Consider the following 15,771-nt stretch of genomic DNA (forward strand, 5'->3'; position numbering starts at 1 on the left):
CCATGCTTGACAAGTTGTCTCCTCAGTGAATGGATGCAGAATGTCTTGCTCCACTCCATTATACTGAATCATTCTTGTCTTCATTCATGAACAAGGTGGTCCCTTGTCTGTTATACTGTTCCTTTTTATCTCCAAGTGATTTCAATTGTATGCAGTAGTCTTAATGGTTTTCCATTGACTGTTGTGGGATGGGGCAAGGGTAGACAAGTAAACCTTGCATTACATCACTGGCTACCCGAGGGGTGGGTGACAACTCTCTCCCATTTGAACGGCCATTACGGAGACATCTGATTTTTCTGGTGACTAACTTTTAGTTCAAGACTGTAAGGCAGAGTTTTCAATATAGTTCCATTATTTCTTAAATATTACCTGTTTGCGCATCTGACAATGATTATGTTTATTGATAAGTTACAAGCTTTCAGTAGAGACTTTAAATGCTACCCTTTATGGATAAATGCCATGAAAGTGGTGTATTAGATGTAATGAGCTTGTCAGGTCTCAGACAGGAATTGCTTGTATAACACACACACACACACACACAAAAGTGAACCCTGTGTCAGTTACACTAAGGGGCCTCTGTGTCACAAGCAACCTTGCTGGGACACTCATAACGAAGATAAAGATGTCATGTCCATTTAGGTTGTGAGCTCTTTGAGACAGGCATTGTCTCTTACTCTGTGTCTGTACAGCACCTAGCACAATGGAGACGTGATCTCAGTTGGGGGACAAGTATAATACAAATAATTAACGTAGAGCAGCATAACTATACTAAGAGCAGTATAGATTTACTCCTGATTTACAGCAGTTTAAGTGAATTCAGGATCAGACACATGGCTACTGTTCTGAGATTAACAAAGATATCAATTAGGTAGAAGATTTTGTCATGTGAACACCTGCCTGCACAGGAAACCGATACGAAACCCATTCATTTCATATAGGCCACTAAACAGCTTTCAAATGGCAATGACTTTTAGGCACTATGGTTCTGCTATGTGTCAGGAATGGTCTAGGTTTACTTGTTCCTGCCTCAGTGTAACCCCACACCTTCTGGGTGTGGTGTTCTGTCCCATCTAATGGCACCTGGATCATTTAAAGAGAGAGAATTAAATGATTCTGCTCTACAGCCTTAGCTAATAGCCAGTTGGCTTTTAGCTCATGTAGTAGAGGCTCATGCACTAAGCTCCAGAGGTCCCAGTTCGATCCCGCCCACCGACGACCGGGGTCTGTCGGCGTTACATCAGCACAGGGAGCTGGACTTGATGAGTTCTCAAGGTCCCTTCCAGCCCTACATTGCTATGATTTGATATGGCTATCTGATGTGTGTTAGATTTAAACTGGTAATTTGAAGAGCTATATCCCATTTCTAAAACTCCTGATCTATGCAAAAGCTGGTTTTATTGACATAAATCTTTTTCCAAAGCTTTGCAGTGAAGTGTCTACCCATCACAAATGATGTATCCTGACAGACATAAAGTGAAATACATGTACTTTTTAAAATAAAGTCATTTATGTCATGAATGAGAAAAACAAAACAGCTGGAACTGTGTCCTTGGTCATGCATCAGAGGATTTTCAGACTCTTCTAATGCAATATAATTTAATAAAGTGGGGGAAACCCAACGATATTCAAAATGTAATAAAGTGAAAAATGTGATTTTCTAATCATGTTGGAATATGATATCAATAGCTGCAAAATACAGTACACATTATGAAATGAGATTATAGCTCACGTGGAATAGATACCTTGATTTATGAACGATTGAACTAGAATGCACTTCAATTGTAGTGTCACCACCTGTCTGACAAAGTGGCTTTATATTGGCACAGCCGGTACTAAAAGAAAGTATTATTGCTTTAGTGAGTAGACTTGTGCTTAAAAGAAAGGAAATGTCACAATAAGACTTTGAATGGTCCACTAGCCCCATCTGCAAAACTGCTTGATGCTTTAGAAACCGTTGCAAGTGCACAATTCTTCACATGCTATTTCTCCCAAATGCCATGAAAGATGAGCCAATTTGGTGTCGTAATTTTGTTAGTGCTGCTCCGAGCCTCAGGAAAGTAAACAGTCTTTATATGCGGATAAGCAACATTTAGATCAACTGGAAAGCCCAACTGAGTCATGGATTGGAAGAGCTGCACCACATATAGTGGTGTTAGCTGCCACCTAGATGTGAAGAGGGAAGGCAAGGAGCAGAATGTATTGACTTTAAGGGACAGATTAAACAAGATAAGGTTATAGTCTTGGCATGATTTGTTGCAGACCAGTGTAAAGTTTCAGGTAGTTTACACAGTGAGATGATTATATCTGAGGCAGGGCCTAGTCACATTGAATCAATGTTCAGCTCGAAATATCTATGTAGATGACCTTTATTCCATTACTTGTCAGTCTAGTGAATGCATACAATATATGTGGGAAAAATATGGTGCTCCTCTCAGAGGGGAGTAACATAATTAATATGTATGGTGAATAAGTTCTTTTGAACTCATGCCATAGCTTACAAAGTCACTGGGCTAAGTTTCATGATATCATTTATACACAGATGTTTTTGTGCTCTTTCCCTTTTGCAATAATAAATACAAATAATAATAAGCTCTCTACTAACAGGCAATTTAATTGTATGTGATTAAACACAGTAACAGAGTCAGGATCCAGGAAGAGATGGTCTCAGGTGCCAAATGTCCTTGGGGACCTTCCTTTCTGGAAGTGGGAACTTTGCCAGAAATTGCAGCATAGCTTTATTTAAAAAAAAAAAAAAAAGAAAAAAAGGAGAGAGACAAGATAAATGGACTCTTAGTGTAGCATTGTGCCAGACTTTTAATTTTCAGGAAATTGTTTATTTTTTTTAACCCAGCTAAGAGTCAACTCAATTTGTGAATTAGTTGAAAGGGGAGGCAGAAACTAAAATGGGAAGAAAAAAAAAAGCAGTTGACATTTTAAGCTAGAGAAGCACGCCACAGAAAACAGATTTCTCTTGGCAATCAAGATAACTTAACAACCATAAACATTGTCAGAGGGAAAAATTACATTTTGCTGTAACACAGATCATATACAGAGGACTGATTTTTCTCTTTCAAGTTCAAACACAAAAGGACTGTTTATATATTTCAGCATATGACCTAGGCTGGCAATAACAATCTTGAAGAGCTGAGCAAAGATGGCTAAAGGGCTCTCAAAACACTTCTTGACAAGGAATACAGGATAACAATCAGTCTAAGTATAAATACTCAGAATGTTGATAACGAAAATGAAGTTGTTGCTTCAAATAATTTGCAGTGCTTACCCACGTACACAGATGCAGTCAGAAAGCTTTTGTTACGCAGTTATGTAGCAGGAATGCAACTGCTTTGGATATACACTGTAGTTCCCCTCACTTGAAATAATATACATGTGCTGGAGGTACATGTACGTATATGGGACTAATCCTGCAGTCCAGACTCACGCAGTCCCTACTCAGGCCAGTCCTCCCATTGATTTAATTGGAAGTTTTGCTTGAATACAGGCCTCATGACTGGACCCAAAGCAAAAACTTTGAAGAAGGAGCTAAGAGGACGGAAATCTGTACAGGGACTCCTTTCATGCTACCAGGGATTTCCCCCAGCTGTGGCTTTCTTGGGGAGACACCATACAGTAAAGAAGTCTGCCACACAGCAAGTACTAGAGCCTTTTCTTGTATTTACTTTCCAAGTCCACTTCACAAGACTAGAAAGGGGACTGTGTGTGTCATTGGCCCCACTCAATAGAACGTTACTCAGTCACCTCACCGTGCATGGTTCCTGACTCCATGGAGAGCCCTCTGCAGAGTCCTAGGAAGGAGGTAGGCTTTCTAATCCCCACTTCTGCACAGGAAATGCCGAGTGGGAAAACTCTCACTTGTGTATCTTGAGACAGAAGTCTGGCTGTATGTATGTTTGGTTTTACTTTTCTTTTTTAAGTCCTAGCAAGTGGGAGTAAATTTAAAATTAGCATGATATTTTTCTGACATTGAGCCATACCCTTACTGATCTGATAAGTCTTACTGACTGACTGACTGTAATAAGTGTGACTTGTGAGCATCATTCACAATATGTATAAATAAATTATCAAATTAGCATTTTAACTCTCTGCAATGTTTGCTTTTGCCTCCCTTGAACTTTACTCATTGAATGTCTTTTTTTTAAGTTCAGAAATCCTAATTCTATCTTTTATTGTTTCTAATTAAGTTTTTCAAATAAAACAAGTCAGTGCCATAGTCTCACCTATTATATGCATGGATAACCCTGAAAATAAAGCTAACACAGGCAGTGCAGTGGAATGAAGAGAAGAACTGAACTCTGATAACACAGCCATGGCACTAGGAATGCACTATGGCATGCAAGCTTGGCTGGCAGGCATACATGAAGCAAAGACCATACCAGCCAAAGGAATCATGAATCTAAATTCTTCTTTTCCTTAATCCAAGGAGCTGCTTTTAAATGTGCTAAAGGAACCTACAGTAACGTTTTCAAAAGTACCTAAAGGACTTAGGAGGCCAAGTCCTACTTTCTGAAGTAACTTAGACCAAGCTTTTCAAAAGCTAGTGATTTGTGTGTTCCCCAATTTTCAGGAGCCTGACTTGCGACATATTGAAGAGACTTGATTTTCAGAGAGTTCTGAGCACACACTATCTGAAAATTAGGCATTTTCAAGGTGTATCAAGATGGATGCTGAACAAATTTAGGCACCAAAACTCACCAGTCACTAAAGGAAAACTTGGTATTAGGCATTTAGAAGTCTGAGTCTCATTGAAAGTCAAACGGGATGTAGGGTCTCAAGTAAAACTGATGAGAACATTTTTGAATCATTGTTTTTAAAAGGTGTTTCATCGAAGCTGAGCAGGTTTGTGAAGACACGTCCGTTTCAATGAAGGGTTTTTGATAGGAGGTCCAGAGTGGATTGTGACATCACTTCAGGAGAGGGAGGGAGATCTGAATAGACAACTTGAATGTTTTGACCCTATTCCATTTTGCAAAATCATTCAGAAGGTTTTATGTCCTTCCAATGAAGAATGAAAACAAAACCTTGAAAGTTGTCACAAAATGGAATTGTCATTTTCCAGCTTTTGAAAAAATTTACCCCTTGTGTTTAGCCGAATGAACCAAAAGTAGCTTCAGCTACTTAAATAGCTCCTTTTGAAGTGCTGGCCACTTAAAAAAAATTTTTTTCTAGTCATGAAAGGGCTGTATTTCAGGATGGGAGATCTTAATGATGATATGCTGATTTGGTCTAACTGGGAAGGCTAGAGAATATACTAAACTAGAAAGGCTTGATCGGTGTCATGACCTAGAAGGCTCAATAGGTCCTTTTCAGTCTTTTAGTTTCTATGATTTATAAGCTTCCCGTTACTTCAAACTGTACAATTTCCAAAGTCTCAGTTAATACAATCTTTGGGCCATATTATACCACTACTTTTTAAAGGAGTCTTTTTATTTCAGTGAGTTTATCTTAAAAACTAATAGATAGCATGATATAACCTATAGAAATTTGAAATTTGAAAGAACTGTTAGGTCACTGACAATGCAGAATTTATCCTTTGATATTGTCAATACAGTGTTAGATGAGTCAGCTGGGGAAATTGAAAGAGTTATGGATTTACAATAGAAAACCACTAAAGTAAGATGCTTTTACATAGGGGAAAAAGGTGGTTTCTTTGAACATCTAGAAATCTAGTGTTAGTAGAGCTGGACAAATTATTTAAACAGAATTTTTGCTGAAAAATGCATATTTCGGGGTTTCAAAATAATTTGCAAGTTCAGGCTGAACTTGACAAATAGTTTCAGCTGAAAAAAAATGATTTTTTGTTGAAATGGGTGAAACATTTCATTTCAACTTTTTGTTTTGAAATGGCATTTTGTTCTCCTATTTGGCCAATTTAAGCATGCGCATAGACACACTGAAAGACACCTCAAAATGGCTGAATCAAATAAAAACAAACAAAGATTTTTTTTGTCAACCCAAAATGTTTTGTTTGATTCCAAACACATTTTCTGAGTTTTTTGATTTGTCAAACATTTTTGAAAAAAGGCTTTCAGTTTGAATCTAACGAATTTTTTTTAATGGATTTTTTTTGGTTCATCCCGTTGAACCAAAAGAATCCATTATTCACTCAACTCTAATTGTGTCATTTCATACCTGAGCCAGAAACAGACATAACAGCTAGCATTGCATCAGGATTCAAACCTGTCATTGCACTAATTAACCCATCTCTAGACTCTCACTCAGATTCCACTTGCATCCAGTAAGCCACATCATACAATATGCATTGAAAATACTGATTCCGCTATGAAAATATTGTAGGGAGTGTTTAAAAAAAACAGCATATTACATGGCTGTGTCAAGGACAATAATTTTTTTTTTAATTATTCCATTTATCAGATACAATTTATCATAAAGAACTTGTGACTATATCACGCTGAGTCATGATAAATGAAAACATCCACACCCCAGCACAAACTACAGTATGTTTAAAAAAAAATACAAATATGCCTATCAAGTGGTTTTCACCAACATCCTGACTTGCTACATACCAATTTTTAATTACTTGCATGCTGCCTGAAAAACATAAACAAGAAAAGTTAAGAAAATTTAAAGATAGATGTAAATTAACTGAAGATGTAATACAATCTTTCAGGTAAGACATAAAACTGAGGTCCTGAATATCCCATGGTGCTTTTTGAAAGGGTAAGGGGTTAACCCCACTGTCCTGGCCTGATTCCAAATGCACATTCTTTCTCCTTCATATGTCCCTGTAGTATCAATTGGATACGGTATTCTCTTTTCCGTTTCCTGTCCTACACTAGTGTACAGTGGTTTTTCTGTGATTCTTTGGGATGAGAGATGTCATATAAATATAAGATATTGTTGTTGCTGTTATAAAGCAATTAATATTAAATCAGAAAGGGATGAGGCCAATTCAGCCCTTCCCAAGAGACATAGTTCTCATATCTGCATAATTACTTCAGAGCTCACACCAAATCTTCTCTGTAACATAGGGAAATTTGATCTGTTCTGAGTGGCATGCACATATTTAGTCCAACAGTTGTTTATCTGTTTCTGATGATTTTTTTAAAGAGCTCTGATGATCCTTTTTAATCTAAAACCATAAGTAAGAAGAAATCATCTTTACCAGGGGCACAGAAAGCCTTTTTTAAAAGAAAGGTGGAAGGACAAGCAGTATATGTAGTTAACTGTGTGAAAAAGTCAGAAGTTCAAAGGGGGAAAAAAAATGTTCCCTGTCTTTTTATGACATCTGACAAGAAAGGAACTTGTGGTTCAGATCTTTCCCCATTCCCCAGCAACTAGAGTTATGAACTTGTTATAATCATCTCCTACTTTAACTTGAATTACCTGGTGTGTGTGTGTGTGTGTGTGAAGGATATTCATCCCTCCCTCCATTTCTGGTATACAGATCTCTACTATTGACTGAAAATTGACTACTATTGACTTTAGATCTGTTTTAAAACCCAAAGATGTGTGTTTTAAAACCCCAAGGATACACTGTAACCTGGTTTATGGCCTCTTCGTGAGTCTCTGGGAAGTGTGAGGAGGTCTGAGAGTTCATTGTTTTTTGTGTCAGTTAGGATTGGGCTGGTGCCTTAAGCAGGAAAGTTAGGCCAATAGGTAAAGTACCTTACGAATGGGAATGGTAGATATTTGTCAAGAAACAGTTAAAGTTGTCTGGCTAAAGAAAGGGAATACGAAGATAAGAATAACACCAAACAGAGCTAGAGCAAGAGACATGGACATTATCCCTCCAAATACAAATACATATGAATACAGACGGTAAAGTAAAGCTTAAAAGTGTGCTCAGTCATATCATAGAATATCAGGGTTGGAAGGGACCTCAGGAGGTCATCTAGTCCAACCCCCTGCTCAAAGCAGGACCAATCCCCAATTAAATCATCCCAGCCAGGGCTTTGTCAAGCCTGACCTTAAAAACTTCTAAGGAAGGAGATTCTACCACCTCCCTAGGTAACGCATTCCAGTGTTTCACCACCCTCCTAGTGAAAAAGTTTTTCCTAATATCCAACCTAAACCTCCCCCACTGCAACTTGAGACCATTACTCCTTGTCCTGTCCTCTTCTACCACTGAGAATAGTCTAGAACCATCCTCTCTGGAACCACCTCTCAGGTAGTTGAAAGCAGCTATCAAATCCCCCCTCATTCTTCTCTTCTGCAGACTAAACAATCCCAGTTCCCTCTGGGATAAACATCACTATTTATAGGCTGGACCACCTAATAGATTCATCTGTAGATCAGGTGATAGAGGTTTTTGAAGTTGGGTTTGACTCTTGTGGTTAACCATGATGTCGGCTGCCTGTAGCACATGGATTTGGGCAATGCGCGCACAGACACACAATCAAACATACTGCTCTCTGTCTCTCTCTCATGTTCAATGAACCTGGAATGACCCCTTCATTTGGACAACAAATAAAAGGAAAACCGGTTTTAAAGCTGGTGCGATATGAAGATAATTTGGGAGAACAGGGTGCCTGGTTCTAACATCTTCCAGTTCACCTTCTAATATCTAGAATGATCGTATTCATATTTCAAATACTTAGACTGTGTTTTCCAAATAAGTGTTCAAGAAGTTTCTGTTTATACCAAGATTTAAATACATTTTCCTGAACCATGTGACATGTAAGTAAACAAAAGATTGTTCACACTTCATGATGCGTTTAGTGCTTTTCCATTTATCATCATAAAGTATTTTATGCCATTCCTAGTGCAAAGAGTGGTATTTCTTATTTCTATTAAGAATTTAAATGCTGAAAGTGGGATGCTAGAGTTGTCCTAGATCTCAGGAAAAATTCTGTTTTGAGGGTATCCAAACATATTTAAGCTTGTTTAGAATTTGAAATGGCTCCAACTTCCTGGTATTGCCACCCATTCAAATGCCACAGTCCTGGATAAAAAATATTAATTGAATTCTACCAAACCATTCATAGAATATCAGGGTTGGAAGGGACCTCATCTAGTCCAACACCCTGCTCAAAGCAGGACCAATCCCCCGTTTTTGCCCCAGATCGCTAAATGGCCCCCTCAAGGATTGAGCTCACAACCCTGGTTTTAGCAGGCCAGTGCTCAAACCACTAAGCTATCCCTCCCCCCAGCCATTGCATTACTGCTTCCTAAACTGACTTTCCTGTTTGATAACAAGAGGTGGCTTTCCCCTGCTCATGCTTCCCAGAAAACTCAATACAGTCTTCATGTTCCAATACTAAAGGAAAAGTAGACAGTCTGATTTCCAGAGGTACAGAGCACCCGCACCTTCCATTAAAGTCAAAGGGACCCAGAAAAACTCTTCACCTCTGAACATAAGGCCTAGTATTACTGAAAAACTACTGCTTTTTACAGTATCCAAACTGTATGAGACACTTGTCTAGGGTTTCTTTTCATTTCCTTTTTTTAAGAAGTGTATTTGATACTCATAAAGGTACAAAAATGAGAGGAAAGGAAAATGAAGCCCTCTACAGCCATATCTTCATTGGGCTTTTTCTTCTAACATGACTTATTATTGGCTTTAGGAGTAAGAGACTTGTACAGTTTTCATACTTATTTACTCTTTGGTCTGTATTGAGACTGGCAACATGGATCAGTTGTAGGGCAATTTTCTTAAAATATTCAGTGGTGTTTCTCTATTAGGAACTTCCATTTATTTTGTTTTCTACCCCGTTAAGTGGTGAGTCCATTGGAGCAGGGAATCATTTACAACAATGTATTTGTAAAGCACCATGAACACCTGGAAGACTATCCTGTGCCCACTGAAGTCAATGGCTAAGCTGTTGACTTGAATGGGGTCAGGGTTTCAATCTAACTGAGAATTCAACAATATCCATTTAAAATCCATAGTTTGTTTTTCAGTGGCTAATGTGAAATATCTGTGATGAACTGGGAAATATCTGCATTATTTTTATTAATATTGCGCATGGCTCTGTCTGTGTGTTTATGATGGGTCACTTAAGGGAGAAACCACCAGTAAACAAATAATAGTGAATTTAAGACACCTGGTGTCAACAGCTTCTAAAGGAGTTAAGACAAGAATGACTGGGCCATCCATTGGGAAGTAGCAACCTAGCCAGCTCCATCCAGGCTAGAATGGTTTACTTTTCCTATACCAAAGCCTAGGTTCAAAGGGGATCCTAAACATAGGGATAGTTTGACTTCTATATTTGGGGTGGGTGGGTGGGGGAAGTGCCAATCAGGCCAATGGGGCCGCTCATGGGGGGGGGAAGAGGGGAAATTATGTGCCTACTGAACACTTGCAGTTTGTTTGGGCAACGCTCCTCCTGGCCCTCTCCAAAACTACACCCATGATCCTAAACCTTAAAGATGCTGGCCTCAGGAAGGAAGAAGGTGAATGGGTTGTCAGGAGACTGAGGCTGACAGCTAAACTCACTGAGACTCACAGAGACTGATATGTGTGCTGCAGGAAGCAGGCTAGCTCTCCCAACTAAGAGATGGGAATAAGCTGGATTTACCTGAGTGATGGATAAGAGGTTAAACTAGGTAAGGAAATATGCATGTAGGACTCTTTGTTGGGGTAACCCATTTTCCAAACTGTGGTGTACTTTCTTGGTTTTGAAGCATTTGTTTTTAAGTCACTTTAATCAACTTGCTGGTCCCAGGTCCCTGAAGTGAAAGGGTTTACAGGAACTGAATACATTGGGACCATTGGATTAACACTGTCAGTGACAGGGGGCTTTCACCCAGCAATCTAGACTAGGAATGCTGAATCACATGGTTCCTTCCCCAGTAAGATGCAGAAAGCCAGACCTGTCACCTAAGTGGTACACTCAAAAGGCTCAAAGACACAGCTCACCCTATAACCACAATACTATCACACTGGAATAATTTCCAGTTCCTACTGCATAGAGTTAATTTCAACAGGTAATCTAGAACCCCCTGAAACTACCAGTATTTATTTTGCTTAATATAAAGTTAGAAGATTGCCAGGGCTGGCCTTACCATGAGGCGAATTGAGGCGGCCACCTCAGGTACCAGAGAGAGGCCGGGGGGGGCGCCACTAGGACCCAGAGCGTAGAAAATTGTGTCAGCTGCTTGTGCATATGTATTCTCTCTGCTCTAGATGCACAGAGATGATGGGGTGCTGTGCTGGAGGAAGGATGGCACAAGAGATATAATAGGCAGGCAGGAGAAAAGGTGAGAGGGAATAACAGAAAGCAGCAGGAGCTGCAGGGAGAGAGAGGAGGAGGAGCCTCTTATGTACCTTTCTAGAACCCCCAGGAGCCTGGACTGAATAACACCAGCTTCTCAGGGCGCTTCCTGTTTCCTGCTGCTTCTCTGGACCCACTTGGGGAGAACAGGCAGTCAACTGAAGTAGTAGGAGCCAGTTAGGCCCTTAAGACGCTGATCTCTTCCCTCACTCAGACCCTGCTACCAGCCTCCTTATTTGTCCCCTGGAATTGAGTGTTGAGAGCCACTATAGCTGGCACAGAACAGCAGTCATGAGTGAAAGAAGAAAACACTCCTCTGGGGCAGCATTCAGAAAAAGAAAGAAAGCAAAGGAAGCTTTTCTGTCTAAGCAGGAAGGAGCGCTCCAGAGACACACAGACACAAATGTTCACGGTGAGCCTTCCGGCCCCAGTGAGGATGTGAGTGGTGAGGAGATGCCCGATTTTCCAGTTAGTCAGAGTGCAGGTGACCTGGCAGCTACTGCAGCATCCATATCTCCATCTCAAATGGATGTGACCATGTACATTCCTGAAGAAAAGTGTAGATCAGAGACGAATGTGGTGGAGGTGCAAGAAACAGCTGCTGCTGAGTTTAGTTCTCCCACTGAATCATAGAATATCAGGGTTGGAAGGGACCTCAGGAGGTCATCTAGTCCAACCTCCTGCTCAGAGCAGGACCAATCCCCAATTTTTGCCCCAGATCCCTAAATGCCCCCCCCAGGCTTGAACTCTCAATCCTAGTTCCTTAAGTCTAGATGATCCAGGACTGTGGACCCACTTGAGCAGTAGCCTGAGGGACTTCCTTGTACTGCAAGGGCCATAGCAAGTGAAAATCTTCATGTTCCCCAAAGACAATGAAAATAGAAGTTTCCATCCAACACATTACTGGTGTGGAGTCCCCAATGGTGACAAAGTGGAGAGGCCATGGCTTATGTACACAAAAACCCAGAATGCTGCATACTGATTTTGTTGCAAACTCTTCCAGTCTAATGTTCCAGCCACATTGGGTTCTACAGGAACAAAGGACTGGACAAATCTGGCATGCCATGAGAAGGCAGCAAATCACCAGAGAGCATTCCACAGGTGGAAAGAGCTTGAGATGAGACTAAGGTTAAAGGCCACCATAGATGATCAGCATCAAGAGAAGATTGCATCAGAGTCTCTTTACGGGCAAAATGTTCTGAAAAGGCTCATTGCCTTTGTGAGAATGCTTGCTACCCAAAACTTAGCACTGTGTGGCCCTTCAGATCAGCTGTATGTGCCAAACAATGGAAACTTCCTTAAAATTGTGGAGCTGACGGCTGAGTTTGATGCTGTACTGCAGGAGCATCTAAGAGGAGTCACCACCCAAGAAATGTACACACATCACTAACTTGGAAAAACAATTCAAAATGAGATCATACAGTTACTGGCAACAAAGGTCAAACAGAAGACTCTGGCAGATCTGAAGTCAGCAAGATATTACTGTGTTATTCTGGACTGCACACCTGACATCAGCTATATGGAACAAATGACTTTAATGGTGCGTTTTGTAACAACAACAGAACCTAGTGAAAATGTCCCTGCATTGTTGACTCTCAGAGCATTTTCTAGAATTTATTGACATTGATGATACTACAGGAGCTGGTATGACAAATGTGCTTCTTAAAAAGCTAGAAGATACGGGAATTGTGATAGCTGACATGAGAGGTCAGGGCTACGATAATGGTGCCAACATAAGAGGAAAGAACAGAGGAGTGCAGACTTGGATTCGAGAGTTAAACTATTGAGCTTTTTTTGTCCCCTGCAGTTCTCATTCATTGAACCTGGTGGTCAGTGATGCAGCCTCAGCTTCTAATGAGGATGCTGAATTTTTTGATGTAATTCTAAGCATCTATGTATTTTTCTCTGCATCAACTCATCAATGGCAATTTTTGAAGCAGCATCTGGGAACATCCTCTCTGACACTGAAACCACTGAGTGCCACGCGATGGGAAAGTCGAGTGGAGGCCATAAAGCCTATCAAACACTAAATTGGGAAGATAGATGATGCCATAGTTGCCATTATGGAGGATAATGCTATGACAGGAACAGTTTGTGGGAGAACAGTGGCAGAGGGAAATGGAATCAGGAGAAACATACATAACTTCAAATTTCTGTGTGGCTTAGTGTTGTGGCATGACATGCTGTTTGAATTAAATGTTGTAAGCAATGGAACAACTTGACAAAGCAAAAAGTCATGCCTACAGTCTTATCATTCAGATGAAGGATTTCAAAACGTTCTGAAGAGTGTACAGAAGTTGGCAGAGGAACTTCACACTGAAGCTATTTTCCCACCCATTCAAGAATACAAGAGTCACCGAAGAAGACGACATTTTGATTACGAGGCACGGGATAATCCCATAAGAGACCCCAAACAACAATTCAAAGTTGAAATCTTTAACCAGGTGCTAAATTGTGCAATAAAGTCAGTTGAAGAACGTTTCATGCAGCTCAAGGAACACAGCAATATATTTGGGATGTTGTATGATATTCCAAAACTCCTCACTATACCTGAAGAAGACCTACACCAGCAGTGCAGGGCACTAGAGGCAGTGTTGACAAATGATGACATGCACGATGTTGATGCAAGTGATTCACGTGATGAACTGAAAGCCCTTTCAAGATATATTCCAGAACAGCCTTTGGAGTTGAGCCTGCTGAAATGTATGTGCACAAATAAGATGACCACCCTTTTTCCAAATGCTTTTGTTGCTCTGCACATACTTCTAACACTTCCTGTAACAGTTGCCAGAGAAGAACACAGCTTCTCCAAGCTGAAATTAATAAAAACACATCTACGCTCCACAATGACATAGGAGAGGCTAGTCGGCCTTGCAACCATCTCAGTAGCGCATGAGCTGGCCCAGACTGTGGACCTTCAGGAAGCAGTTCAAATCTTTGCAACGAAGAAGGCACGGAAAGCGCCACTTTGATTATTCAAACAGATAAAAATGCCAGTGTTTACAGTGCAGATAAGAAAAGTTACATTTGCTGTTCAGGCATTTGAAAGTTAAGTGTTACTTAAAATTTTTGAACAAGTCATTTTAAGTTGTTAGTTCTCCTTTATTGGGGTAGGTAGCAGAGCAGTACCATGAGAGGATTAGAAGGGGAAGAAGGCAGAAATGAGACCTTTCAAAGTTTTGGCCCAAGCGCAGGAATATGGGGGGCATCATTTGAGCTCCCCGCCTCAGGTGCCAAAATGTTGTGGGCCGGCTCTGATGATTGCTTTAAAAATAATTCCATAGTAACAACATTGCTGCAACATTCCAATTGTAAGTTGGTTCTGATGGCTGGGAAACTGGCTCACTGAACTTGTTTGAATTGCTGTACTGGGTGAGCAAAAAACAAAATTAAAACAAGGATACTGTATCACAACATGTAGTTCATTTATTCTGACAAGTATCAGTTTAAATAATTCATAGTGTACTTTTAGTAAATGTAATAGGAAAAGTAATACATTTTTGGTAGCATGGCATCTTACTGCGAAACTCTATTAAATTATTAAAATTTTAAACTTAATCACTGGAGCTATTACATTTTTTGCTACAGGCAAAAGCAAATCATCATTTCTTACCCCCAAGAAGTATGGGATCAGTGGATTGAGAATTTATTAGGTTCCACTGTATGTCCCAGTTTTCTGTGACACTGAATTAGTGTGACATTCGAAGACCTTCATTAAATGGTTTTCTTATATTTTTTTAATTGCAGTGATTTCATAAATATACCCCTTAATTTTATCAGGTGGGATAAATGAGTGAAGATGTACTAAATGGTTTCACAGAAAGAACTCCCTACCCCCAGACCTGAATGAATAGTGTTCCAGGCCTGCTTTTTGTCCAGTGTTGATTTATTTTTAAAGGCGCAGACAAATATTAGTTGTGAAGAGGGAGGAAAACTTCCTGGCTGCATGAAAACAATAGAAAAAGTCTCCTGAGAATGATGATATAAAAAGACTGACTTCAAGTGCAGGAAAAAAAGCAGCAAGAGAAGATGAACCCCTAAAAAAACAAAGATCCTATTTTCATGCAAATGTTCTAATTATAAAAATACCGTGGGACAATATACACTGAAAATACATTACATCTGCAGGATTGCTTCTATAAAGAATATGCTTATTAGTGTTTTCTATCAGGCATCAGCAATTCTTTAAAGGGGTTTCCTGAAAAAAAAAAAAAAGTGATTCTTTCCCTTTATGGGAAGTTCCTTCCCGATTTTCAGAGTACAATGTTGAAGAGGATGAACCAAAATAACAATGTAAATATATTTCCCTGCTAAGTCCATTTTGAACACTTTCTTATTCATTAGGCAATTGAGCTCTTATTTAGGAAGGGAAATCGCAACTCCCTTTGTGACTGTGACTTTGTACTTAATAACTAATAGTCCTGGCTCTGCTTCTCCAGAGGTTAGAGTTCAGTTTCTTTTTAAGGCATCCATCAATGACTGCCCTAGTTAACCACCACAGAGACCTAATTCTTTCATTTAAAAAGACTATACAAAATTAAGACAAGAAGAAATGAATTCACCTAGACTAATAATATGG

This window comes from Lepidochelys olivacea (genome assembly GCF_965140295.1).
Source record: "Lepidochelys olivacea isolate rLepOli2 genome assembly, chromosome: 9".
In the NCBI taxonomy this organism is placed as follows: domain Eukaryota; kingdom Metazoa; phylum Chordata; order Testudines; family Cheloniidae; genus Lepidochelys; species Lepidochelys olivacea.